Source organism: Rhyacophila brunnea, unplaced genomic scaffold, assembly GCF_057557595.1.
Source record: "Rhyacophila brunnea isolate RB1 unplaced genomic scaffold, BYU_Rbru_1.0 scaffold_14, whole genome shotgun sequence".
Lineage (NCBI taxonomy): Eukaryota > Metazoa > Arthropoda > Insecta > Trichoptera > Rhyacophilidae > Rhyacophila > Rhyacophila brunnea.
In genome coordinates this window covers 25,186,996-25,198,652 of record NW_028232796.1, presented here as the reverse complement: position 1 = coordinate 25,198,652, position 11,657 = coordinate 25,186,996, and the positions used below count along the sequence as shown (strand labels likewise).

General features: G+C 31.1%; 1 long non-coding RNA gene across 1 annotated transcript; it reads left to right on the top strand.

Moving 5' to 3' along the window:
- Positions 1-3,079: 3,079 nt before the first annotated feature.
- On the top strand, positions 3,080-6,593 carry LOC147075788 (uncharacterized). Its single transcript, XR_015069968.1, has 3 exons — positions 3,080-3,211; positions 5,622-5,967; positions 6,317-6,593. It is a non-coding gene; the product is annotated as an uncharacterized LOC147075788 (long non-coding RNA).
- Positions 6,594-11,657: the final 5,064 nt, after the last annotated feature.

The following is an 11,657-nucleotide window of genomic DNA, read 5'->3' as shown; positions in this document are numbered from 1 at the left end:
AAAAAATAAATTATGTAGTTTGTGAATACCTAATGCAAAATACTCAATTAAACGGGACTCAACTCGGTGTTGACGGCAAGCTAGGTATATCTCGTAGTAGTCTCCACCGTGTGTCCTTCTTCCTTCTTTACTCGACGATTCGGGCTCGTTGCAGAGGCCATTATCAAGAGATGATAAAAAACAACCGTGAAAGCCTCAAACATTATATAGGTACATCTCGTTTTAATCCATCTAATCAAAATGCTTGGGTACTTAGGTACAACAAAATAATGAGTTAAATAATTGTTTGGAGATGAAAAGCAGAAAGATCACCTCTCTTTCCAATTAAAACATATACTCATTTTGAGGCTACTGCTGAGACTACAAATTGTTTTTAAATCGGATGTCAGCAACGTTTTCAGACTTTAATTTTCGACCCGCGATGGCTAAACCGTAACGTGGCAGCTTATAACCTCTTGGGTATCGGATCTGAATCATGGGTATTATAAAATTACATGTTATTGTTTTTTCAACGTGTGTTTGGACAGAAGGCATGGACTAAATAGGTCGAGCAAGTTTCCAACAGCACCGTAAAACGAAATTTACGTTACGATCCTCTTTGTGAGGTGGTCAATATTCACATCGGAGTGTATGCAGTGACGTCCCGTGGGGGTAGGCAGATTGAACATCGCTTGGGGACGGCAGTTACTCGAAGGGCGGCAAATCAAGGGGAATCATTTGGTATATACAGAAATAGCTACCTAAACTTAGTAATAACGAAAATATCTTTCCATTAAAAAAAATCAGCTCACTGGTCGGAAACAAAATGTATTAATTGACATAAAAGGTTTAACAAGACTGTATTTTTTTTGTCGAGTCCGCGATGTCTAGTTTATTTCGATTGCCCTTCGACGTCCATGGTGACGAGAAACGACACCATCCACGGATGATATAAAATACCTACTGTATAAAAAAATGGGGCGACATTTTGGCGCTGCTCAGGGGCGGCATTTTGTCTAGGCACATCGCTGAGTGTATGATCAATTATTATAAATCAGCGACATCCCGTGGGGGTAGGCAGAGTATGCGCTGCATAAGAGCGCCATATTATAAAGGGCGGCAAATGAAGGAATGAATACAAATATTACAATTTTTGAGAGCAGTGGCGATTTGAAAGTAGGAATAGACACCTTAGTTTAAAAAATTATCGAATAATAAAAAATCCTGACAACATCACTATTGTACCAATGTAGGTAACACTTACCCACAGTAATACAATATATTGTAATGACGGTGTATTGCACAGGAAAAATTTTCACACGAGTGCTTCCAAGCCTATCTGAGCCACAGAAATCAAAGTACCTAAAATCACCACTATTTGAGAGTAGGTTTCATGGAAATGCCCTAGTTATCAGTAGACGTCATGTGTGTAAATTTAAATATTTTGGTAAATTTATCTGTTTTAGTTAAGGTAACCGAAGATAAATGAAAAAGGTAAGTAGATAGGGTACCTAATGAATTTGCAGTGAACGTGCCTGAGTGAAAGACGTAATTTACTCATGGGAGAGAAAGGGAATGGGACGACTGGCCTCCGGATAATTGGACGCCGCACTGTCGTAGACACGTGTAGACGAGGTATTTTAATCAGTTTCTATCTACTACTTAGTAGTTTGAATTAATTTTACTCTTAACATAATGTATTCTTTGTCGCGGATTGAGAATTACCATGGCTAAGGCTTTATATAAAATAAAAAACTCTTTTTTCGTTGGAACTTAAACATATGCACGATTAAATCATTGTTTACGTCTGCATATTTACATTCTCACCAACTATTAAATCATAATATAATCATTGAAACATAAATAATAATATTGAATATTTTTTTTAAAAGTACCTATAAGTACCTAACGTCTATTTATCTTCGAATTTTGTGGCGTCTAGTTGTCCGGTGCCAAATCGTCCTAGACCCGAGAGAAAGGCACGGAGATAAAAAAAAAACAGAGCTAAAACAATCCTAATCTAACAGCTGGATGGACCAACTTGAGCATCTCTTCCTTCTCAGAGCACATTATCGAACATTCCTACAGAATGTGGTTTGGTTTGCATCCTGTAGTTCTTCGTAGTAATACGTCCAACCTCGTAGAGCTTGGCAGCGAATCTACCATGGCCTATCAAAAACTTGACTAAGTTGACAACAATAATAACTGAATTGATTAGTATATGTATTAGGTAACGCTGTTTTACCTGGTTACCTGTAAATTGTACGTAAAACATTTCACCGTGGAACAATTATTCGCCGTGAGCTTTCTATCGATAAGGGATGACCGTACCTATACTATACGGTCTCCAATTTTATTAGATTCAATATGAACACTTATTCAATTACCATAGCTGATTTTGGCAAAATTCATGAATTCAAGAATGAAAACATAACCTAATCTAATAAATAAATCCAGTAGGTATAACGGCTATTTTCTTACGCTAGCTTCCTGTAAAGTAAACCGACAAGAACCCTGTTTTGTTTAGACATGAATTTTATGTCAGATACGACCCAAAGAGGTTGGAAGGTCTTCAATATACGGTCATATATTTCCTATACAACATTTCACGGTAAAGTGTGATACGGCGAACTACATACGTACAAGTTTGTGGATACGGTTTTACATATAATTAGAAAGTTCAGCGTAGAATAATTTCAAGGGCCACCTTCATTTCCAACTACTGCGCCGTAAAGAAAATCGATGGATAAATCCATTGAGCTGGGGTCAATAACAGTGTTTATTTTGATAAATACATAAAATTTAATATTATTTCGTAGAATACTGAATTCGTTTAACAGAATTTACTTCACAAGGGCATCAACTAAATATGGATACTATAAATATATTTTCTCTTGACAATCTTGCCTACTTATTACTTCGGCAACGGGCGGGTTAATAGCTAACCATCCTCCATGAGTCCAAGCCAATATTATCACTCGCTCGTGTAGTGATCGTTGTTTTTTTTCAAAATTATATATTCAATGAAACTGTGACGATGGAAAACCGGTTGAAGCAGAGGACCTGGTCGGTTTAAAAGCCGCCGAGATCTATACTCGACCATCAGTAAGCTGCTATATTGCAAAGTAAAGATACACATCTTTCTTTTTTTTCTCTTTTGAACTGTGTTAATTCATGTGTCAATGACAAAATCCTGCCCAAGATTTGTGATAACCGACAAATTTCTCCCCAGGTAAGATTTCAACTTTGAATCCCTCGTGTTAGTACATCCAAAGTATATTTTGTTAGTGACCCAAGTTATCCCACAAATACAAGAAGATCTGAAAAAAGACAGAAGCCTGAAAGCTATCTGAGTACGTTTTGACTGTGTTGTAATTATTTAATTTCGCGGATTCATTCGTTGTATTTTTTTTTTTAATTATTAATAATAGTATGTCGTAGTAGTCGTGATAGGGGAGGGAAATATACAAAGAGGTAGTCCAAACGACATACATAAATGTCGTGAATAGTTTCTTGCCGATTCACTAATCTAATAATTTCAATATTTTACCTATGTGCATTAAATCAGTCTGTACTAAAAAAATTTTCCAATAAATTATTTAACATTTCAAACTGCCAAAGAAATTCGCATGTAAATGTCACTAATATATAAATGAAACGATTATATATCGTCGGTGTTTTGTAAAAAGGGCGAATTAACCAAAATGCTACTTTACAGGAGGAGGATTTTTAACTTTTGACATTTATTTGTTTTTTACCTGTAGATGATTATAAATATCTAACAAGTTTATAATAAAGCTTAGAAAAAATACTGTCATTATAATAGGTATTATTATATAATATTTTAAAAGGCCTAATATGTAACATTTGCTTTTTATTTCGTAATTTGAATTAATTTAATTTTAGTCGATTATCGTTTTTAAGTACTTTCCTGTGGAGATAAATATTCGCCGTTTTTACACAACAAAGCTAGTGGGGTACATATTGTATTTTCATTAAAATCTCGATTTCGCCAAAATGGTTGATTCGCCCTTTTTACAAAACATCGACGATATTATTTTGTATGTAAGTAACTATAAGAATTTAGTAGTAATTGGGGAGAAACTGTTCATTGGTGGTGATAGAAACGAGAATCTATAAAGTGCTATTATGTACTTACTTATATTAATGTACCATGTATTTTTTTCAATTGATAATAGATATTGCTCGTAATTTAAATCTTCTTCTTTTAAACAATCTAAAAATCAAAAAATAACTACCCAACGCTGTCACGTCATGTTCAACGTCAATATTAATTCTATAATAAATAGTATAACATTAAATCTCGTTTGTATTCAATATTGAATGAATAAATAATGATATTTAAATAATGATGTCAATATTTAAAAAAAAATATTAATAGAAAGGACATAGAAAGTCCACAACTAAGTTAACATCATTATTATATTATGAATATGATTTTATGCCAATATCTACGTACTTAGTGAATATATGAGTTAAGTGCAGATTTTGTATCTAAATTTTCATATCTGTCAAGCCCAATTCACACTTTGAGTTTATTCATTACACAGATCCGAAATGCTTAAAACAATAAAGTCTTAATTGCGTGGAAAATCTTAAATTGAGTTTTCCTGAAAGTGTCTTTTTGTTGCTCACAATTTACAGTTTTATGAAATAGTGTTAATCACATTATAATTATATTTTCTACGCGAAGCTTTTAAAAATCTAATAATAAGAGAGAATCTTAACATATTTTATAATAATATTAACCCAATATATCAATTATTGCCTTATTTATGTCATGTTATATCTACCTTTAATTATTCTATTTTTAAAGACCAGCAATATTTTATCACATACAATATTCTTTTAAAAGAACAGTATTGTGGAATAATACAAGCGTGTATTAATGAATTATTCATAACATTCTCGTCGAAGTTGTCCAATTTAGAAACGAACTTTGATCTTTGCGGCCATTTTAGATGTGATTTGAAATTCGTTTCGATTCGTTATTTAAAAAATGTGTTCCCTACAAAACAAAAAAGATGTCGGTGATTTTATTTAGAATATTGGATGCTCATTGGTACTATTCATAATTATTAATTAATAATGAGCTAAACACAACAGCACTTTCAAGAATATGGAATAAAAATGGAATGGAATGGAAAAAGGAATAAAATATATATTACGAAAAATAATAATTCGCTAATCAGGCCCATCCATATTTAAAAAAAAATAGTCCGGAACATTGTATGTGTTTTCGAATAATTAATTATTAACAAAAATAAGCACAAGTCTCGCTTAGTTTGTGGCAATTGGTATTTTTGCAAAAAATAATCTCAGTTGGAATACCAAAAACGTTTTTATTTAAAATTGTACTATTTGGTTACGTTAAAATATGTGTTAAGTTGATTTTTTGATAATATTTAATATTTTTTCCGCCTTTTAAATTCGACACCCTCCTTTAATGCATTTTTTCACGTATAAACGATATGGACCTGTCACTAGAACTATTTTTAAAATTCGAACATCTAATTTTAACATCTACACGACGTGTTTACCCATAGTATTTTTTTTCAATTCAAGTCCCTATTATTGTTTATTATTTTCATGACTAAAAGGTTTTTCTCTTATTTTTCCAGGTTGGCCAAAAACTTAGGTACTCGTAAAGGAAGCAGACGCGCCAATACTGGAAACCATCTAGAATATCAAGTGCTTACACAACTTCAGCACGTGCCATAGATACTCGATTTGTCTAGAACTATCCCGATAAGACGACCGGAATTTCAAAAAAAAATACCGAACTTATCGACATAATAATTGTACAAAAGGCTTAGACCAAATTAACACGTAAAGAGAAAGAGGCTAATCCTCGATTCTAAATACTCTTCGTCGAGGTTTACAAGAACTTTTCAAAATGGCCGGCGGGGACCGTAGCACGCGCGTAGCCGACGTCAAAGGAAACGTCAACTTGGGATTTCCCATGAAGTAAGTACAATTTACTTTAATCTAAATAGATCATTTTGAAAAAGGAACATAATAATATTATAATGTACAGTAGGTATACGTTGATTGTTATTTTAATGTTAAAACAGTATTACCAGGTTTCAAACTATTTTTAATTGATACCTATTGGTTACGTGAAAACTTTTTTTACATGAATAATAATTTGTTAAATAATCATTAATGAATAATTTTGATAATTTTTATTTCATTGTCGATATTCCATCCCCATATAATAATAATAAAAGTTATATTAACCAGTAAATAGTTAGGGTTATAGATTCTAACTGTGTTTATTTCCTATATTAATTTTTATTGTTTCTTTTGTTTACAGGAAAGACAGCAATGCGTCAAATCTGAAAGGATTCAAGCAAGAGAAAAAGGAGGAGAAGAAAGATTACGGATCCTGGGGATCAACCTTCAAGAATAAGGACAATTTCGTTAACATGCACATTTGCTAAGCTATGAAATAGTTTTTGTAAACTCGATGAGACCTCATTCAATTTGATATCATCAGTAAATATTTTGATTTGTATCGTATTAGAAGCGCAGAAAAAATAATGTGTGTAATATTACATTTTTGGATTACATAGATACAATTATTAATAAAATGCTTTTTATTAAATTAATACAACTAAATGCATAAAAAATAATGAAAAACTATTCATAATTTAAGAAATAGTTTTACCTTTCTTTAATATTTTGTAAATTTCAGTTTCTTATAACCTAGTCATTTTTAACATAACTGAAAATTAAAATTTATTGTCATACCTATTATAAAATAGTAAAACTATTTTTTTAAATTCATATTGAATGATGTGGGGGAGAATTGACTTGAAGTTCTTTTGTAAATATTAGTTAATATTTATAAATAAATTAATCAAACACAAATGACTGTGATAAAATATTTTTCATAATTAATTTTTTTTAACATATAATATTCTAACAATTCCAAAATTTATTAACAAAATACATTATTATACTTACACACGGCAGGCTATGTTACCTGAAAATAGCAATTAGTTTGAAACAATTCTTTTGTTTACAAAACGTTTTTCGTTCAAAAAAAAATATGGCAAATGTTGTCAAAAAATGGATATCGCACGCAATAAAATACTATTGAATATCAGAACAGTCACAATAATATAACATGACATCTATCAATGAATTTATACCTACAATATCTACGCGATTATAATATATTGCTATATATAGGTATGTAGTATTAATATTATTTAAGGGGGTACATGCTCGTCGAAGGTCAAAATTGAGTTTTTATTGTATTTTCAAACCATGATCCTGGACACTCCTTAAACGTTGTAGATAATCTATTTATATAATTTTGAAGCCTTATTATCCTTTATAGTTATTTTAAGCATTTGATGACTGCATGAAGTATTTTTGTTACATAAAATAGTATACTTTTAAACCTCTCGCTCTAATGTTTTAGAATATAGTCATATTTCGGTACAAAACTGTGCAGTGGTGTTAAGATTTTTTACATTTATTAATTTTTAAACGCATTTATAAAACCATTAGCATAATTTATTACGAGATAATTTTTGTAAAATATTCACGATAAAAAATTATATTGATAATCTCTGTGATCCCAAATTTGACAAGAATTAGACATTTTATTATTCAAAAAATTGGCAATATTAAACATTTGAAGATGATTCTAAAGATACTTATTATAAGCTATATCTTTGACCATTCAAGTGTGATAAACATCTTATGAATAATGATTGCTTTATAATAATTATTGACCTAAGAATAAGGTAGTGTTTTTTTGAAATACGCCATTTCTTTTGTCATTCCCCAGTGGTTAAGCTACAACATACGGCCGTAGCCATAAATTGACAAACTTTAATTAAAGTAGGGAGTAAAATGATATTGACGCGCGTGTTTGAACATGTACCTAACTGAATTTTTTTTATTTTTTTTTTTAAACGGTACATGTTCAAACACGCGCGTTAATATCATTTTACTCCCTACTTCAATTATAGTTTGTCAATTTATGGCTACGGCCGTATGTTGTAGCTTAACCACTGGGGAATGACAAAAGAAATGGCGTATTTCAAAAAAACACTACCTTATTCTTAGGTCAATAATTATTATAAAGCAATCATTATTCATAAGATGTTTATCACACTTGAATGGTAAAAGACATAGCTTATATTAAATATCTTTAAATCAGAAAAAAAAAAGAATCATCTTCAAATGTGTTAATCTTGCCGATTTTTTGAATAATAAAATGCCTAATTCTTGTCAAATTTGGGATCACAGAGATTATCAATATAATTTTTTATCGTGAATATTTTACAAAAATTATCTCGTAATAAATTATGCTAATGGTTTTATAAATGCGTTTAAAAATTAATAAATGTAAAAAATCTTAACACCACTGCACAGTTATGTACCGAAATATGACTATATTCTAAAACATTAGAGCGAGAGGTTTAAAAGTATACTATTTTATGTAACAAAAATACTTCATGCAGTCATCAAATGCTTAAAATAACTATAAAGGATAATAAGGCTTCAAAATTATATAAATAGATTATCTACAACGTTTAAGGAGTGTCCAGGATCATGGTTTGAAAATACAATAAAAACTCAATTTTGACCTTCGACGAGCATGTCCCCCCTTAAGTAGTAGGTATTTAGTCAATGTTTGCAGGGAGAATAAAATGTAAGTATGTATCAATTTTATTTTTAAATAATACAATAATATCAAGTCCAGTACCTATTCTACAAATAATCTGACATTGTATGGGATACAAAATGGGTTCCAAACAAAACAAAGAATTTGGACTACAAATAGAAGTCTTATATGTTATTATTTGTGATATGACATTATTTGAAATAACTTTGCCAACGAGTGAAGCATGGAGACGTTGATAAACTCACAAATAATATTAACGCAATCACTGCTGACCTTTTAATTACCATATTTGTAACATGTTAATAATATCTAATGGCCAACTACTCCAAACGCGGCCTCAGTTACCATTACGATTGTGATTATTTACACAAGTGCAATTATAAACGGTTTACTCCAATTTTACAAGATTTTTCAACTACAATAATAATGTCGAAATGTAGTACTGGCTGCTTATTTACTCATCTTGACGGACACGCCGTACATATTGGCAATGAAAATATAGCAGTAGTGTGAAATTATCTGCAAGTAAACCTGCAATACGAAGTCATTTATAACTAACTTAATAAGTAGACCATTGGTCCTTTATTGCTTCAATTTCACACATTTAGCCTCCATCATTATAGAATAAGAATATTTTTGGTTCCTTCCAAATATGACTGCATTTAGTTTAATAGAGTTGACAGGGAAGTGAGATTTTTTTTTTTTATTATAAATATAAACGTTTACAATAATATATTTTTTAAATTATACATTGTAAATAAACCAGCAGCTGATGTACACCATTCAACAAAATTTATATAACGGGAAATGGGTATCTTGATAAAAACAAACTAATTATGTACTTTTAAATGTCAGTTTATGGGCTTGTTTACGTGAGCTTAATTAATACTAATCGCTAGTGCTCGTTACTCGCACTAATAACGTAATAACGCACGTATAAATAGGGTGAATTAATAATAAGCATTCGTATTCACTGACTATTCAGCTTGTTTACATGACGTGTCGGTATTAGTGCGTATATCAAGTACTAATGATCAGTGACGTCCCGTGGGAGTAGGCAGATTGAGCGTCGCTTGGGGGCGGCAGTTACTCAAAGGGCGGCAAATCGAGGAGAATCATTTGGTATATATAGAAATAACAGAAACGACACGAGCACGGATGATACGAAATACTGTAAAAAAAAAATGGGGCGGCATTTTGTCTAGGGACGTCACTGCTGATGATTAATACTATGTCCGTGTAAATAAACCCTTATGCTCTACGTTAGATTCAATAAAATTTAATTCTGTCAAGTTAGACTCAATGCTCTCAATATGTGGATTCACTATTCTCTCTTTGCTTTAACGCCAAATCTATTAATTTTACACAACCATAACTCCCAATATACACTTAATTACATTTTAAACCAGTGATGCACAACCCGTGGCCCGTAGGACGCATGCGGCCAAAAATCGGTATCTGATAAATTATAAGTAATAAATTATAAATAGTTTAAAAATTAATGTAAGTATGTCTAGTGTAGTATAATATAAGTATCATAATTTTTCAACACTTGCACCCACTGCGGCCTTTCTGTCAAATAGGTTATAAGTGAAGTAACTGAAAGAACATGCAATTGTAGATATAAACCAAATATTATGGTTTTTTTTAGAAACTCTATTTCTCCTTACAAAATGAAGACTTCAAACCCTAATATATCCAAAATATGACAATGAAGACGAAAAAACCTTTCTGACACTAATGATTGAACATACCTACATAATATGAAAACATCTCAGATATTATACACCAAAATAATTAATATAAAAAATATTCTTTTGAAAAATACGACGCCCGACGGGACTTGAATCTGTAACCACTGATTCATGCCAATGTGTTGTATTGGCTACAAATTATTTCACATAACAAATTCGTTTTAAAAAAAAATAATTCAGACTTTCATCACCCATCAGCTGTCAAAAGCCGCAAGCAATGTTTAAATACATTTTTAGGTTCACTCAATTTGTAAATTTAAACGTCAAAAACAAGCCGCCAAATGCGGTAGGTAGGTAACGCACAGGATAGGTATATTAATTTTTTCAATCACTAAAACGACCATACCTACTAAAATGTTATAGAACCACCATCAATTAATGGTGTAATACAAAACGATCATATGACTCCCTCTAGTTATATATAGTCCAAGCTCTTTGGTCAGAATGTTATTTTACTTTTATTGGCAGTACGTATCACAACCACCTATATTAAAAAAAATGCTTCGACGATTAATCGAAATGAATTAAATGTATGAAAATATAAAGGGTGATTGGTAGGAAAAACTTTATATTGGAAGGGTCTTTTTTGTTTTTAATTATTATGCAGGGCTCAAAATGAATCGGAGTGCATAAGATCACCAAAATTATCGCTCCGTCTCGTGGAAAAAATAATTTGACCGTCTGAGCTGAATAGGCCACATAAGAAAAAATCTAACACACTTATTTTTATAAAATACACATAAAATTAGATAACCAGGTTAATGTTTTCGTAAAATTATCGAGCGCTCCGGTTCGTAAAACTTTCCATTTCAAGCGCTGTTATTATGTTCCACAAAAGCTCAGTATTTATGTTATAGATATGCCTCATTTTCACTTTCTCTTGACGGATTGTAAACTATAATATTATACTATTATGGACAAAAATAGGTTTTACATTATTTTAAAAGCACTTATATATTATAGTGTATTTTATTATTATTTATGCTGTCATCATGAACAATCGTTTCGGAAAGTGACATACCTACTAGGTATACAAATTTGACAATATAATATTTTTAAATGTTGCCTATTATGATGACAAATTCTTGAAAGAGGTAGGTACATAGTTGTAGTACAAACCATAATATGCTCAAAAATGTACATGTTATTATATCCACATAGTTAAAATTACAATTAATTATTATTGCAGATCGGATTAATGAAACTGCGCTACGACACGATTACTGCTACGAGAGTGCTACGCAGATGGGATTATG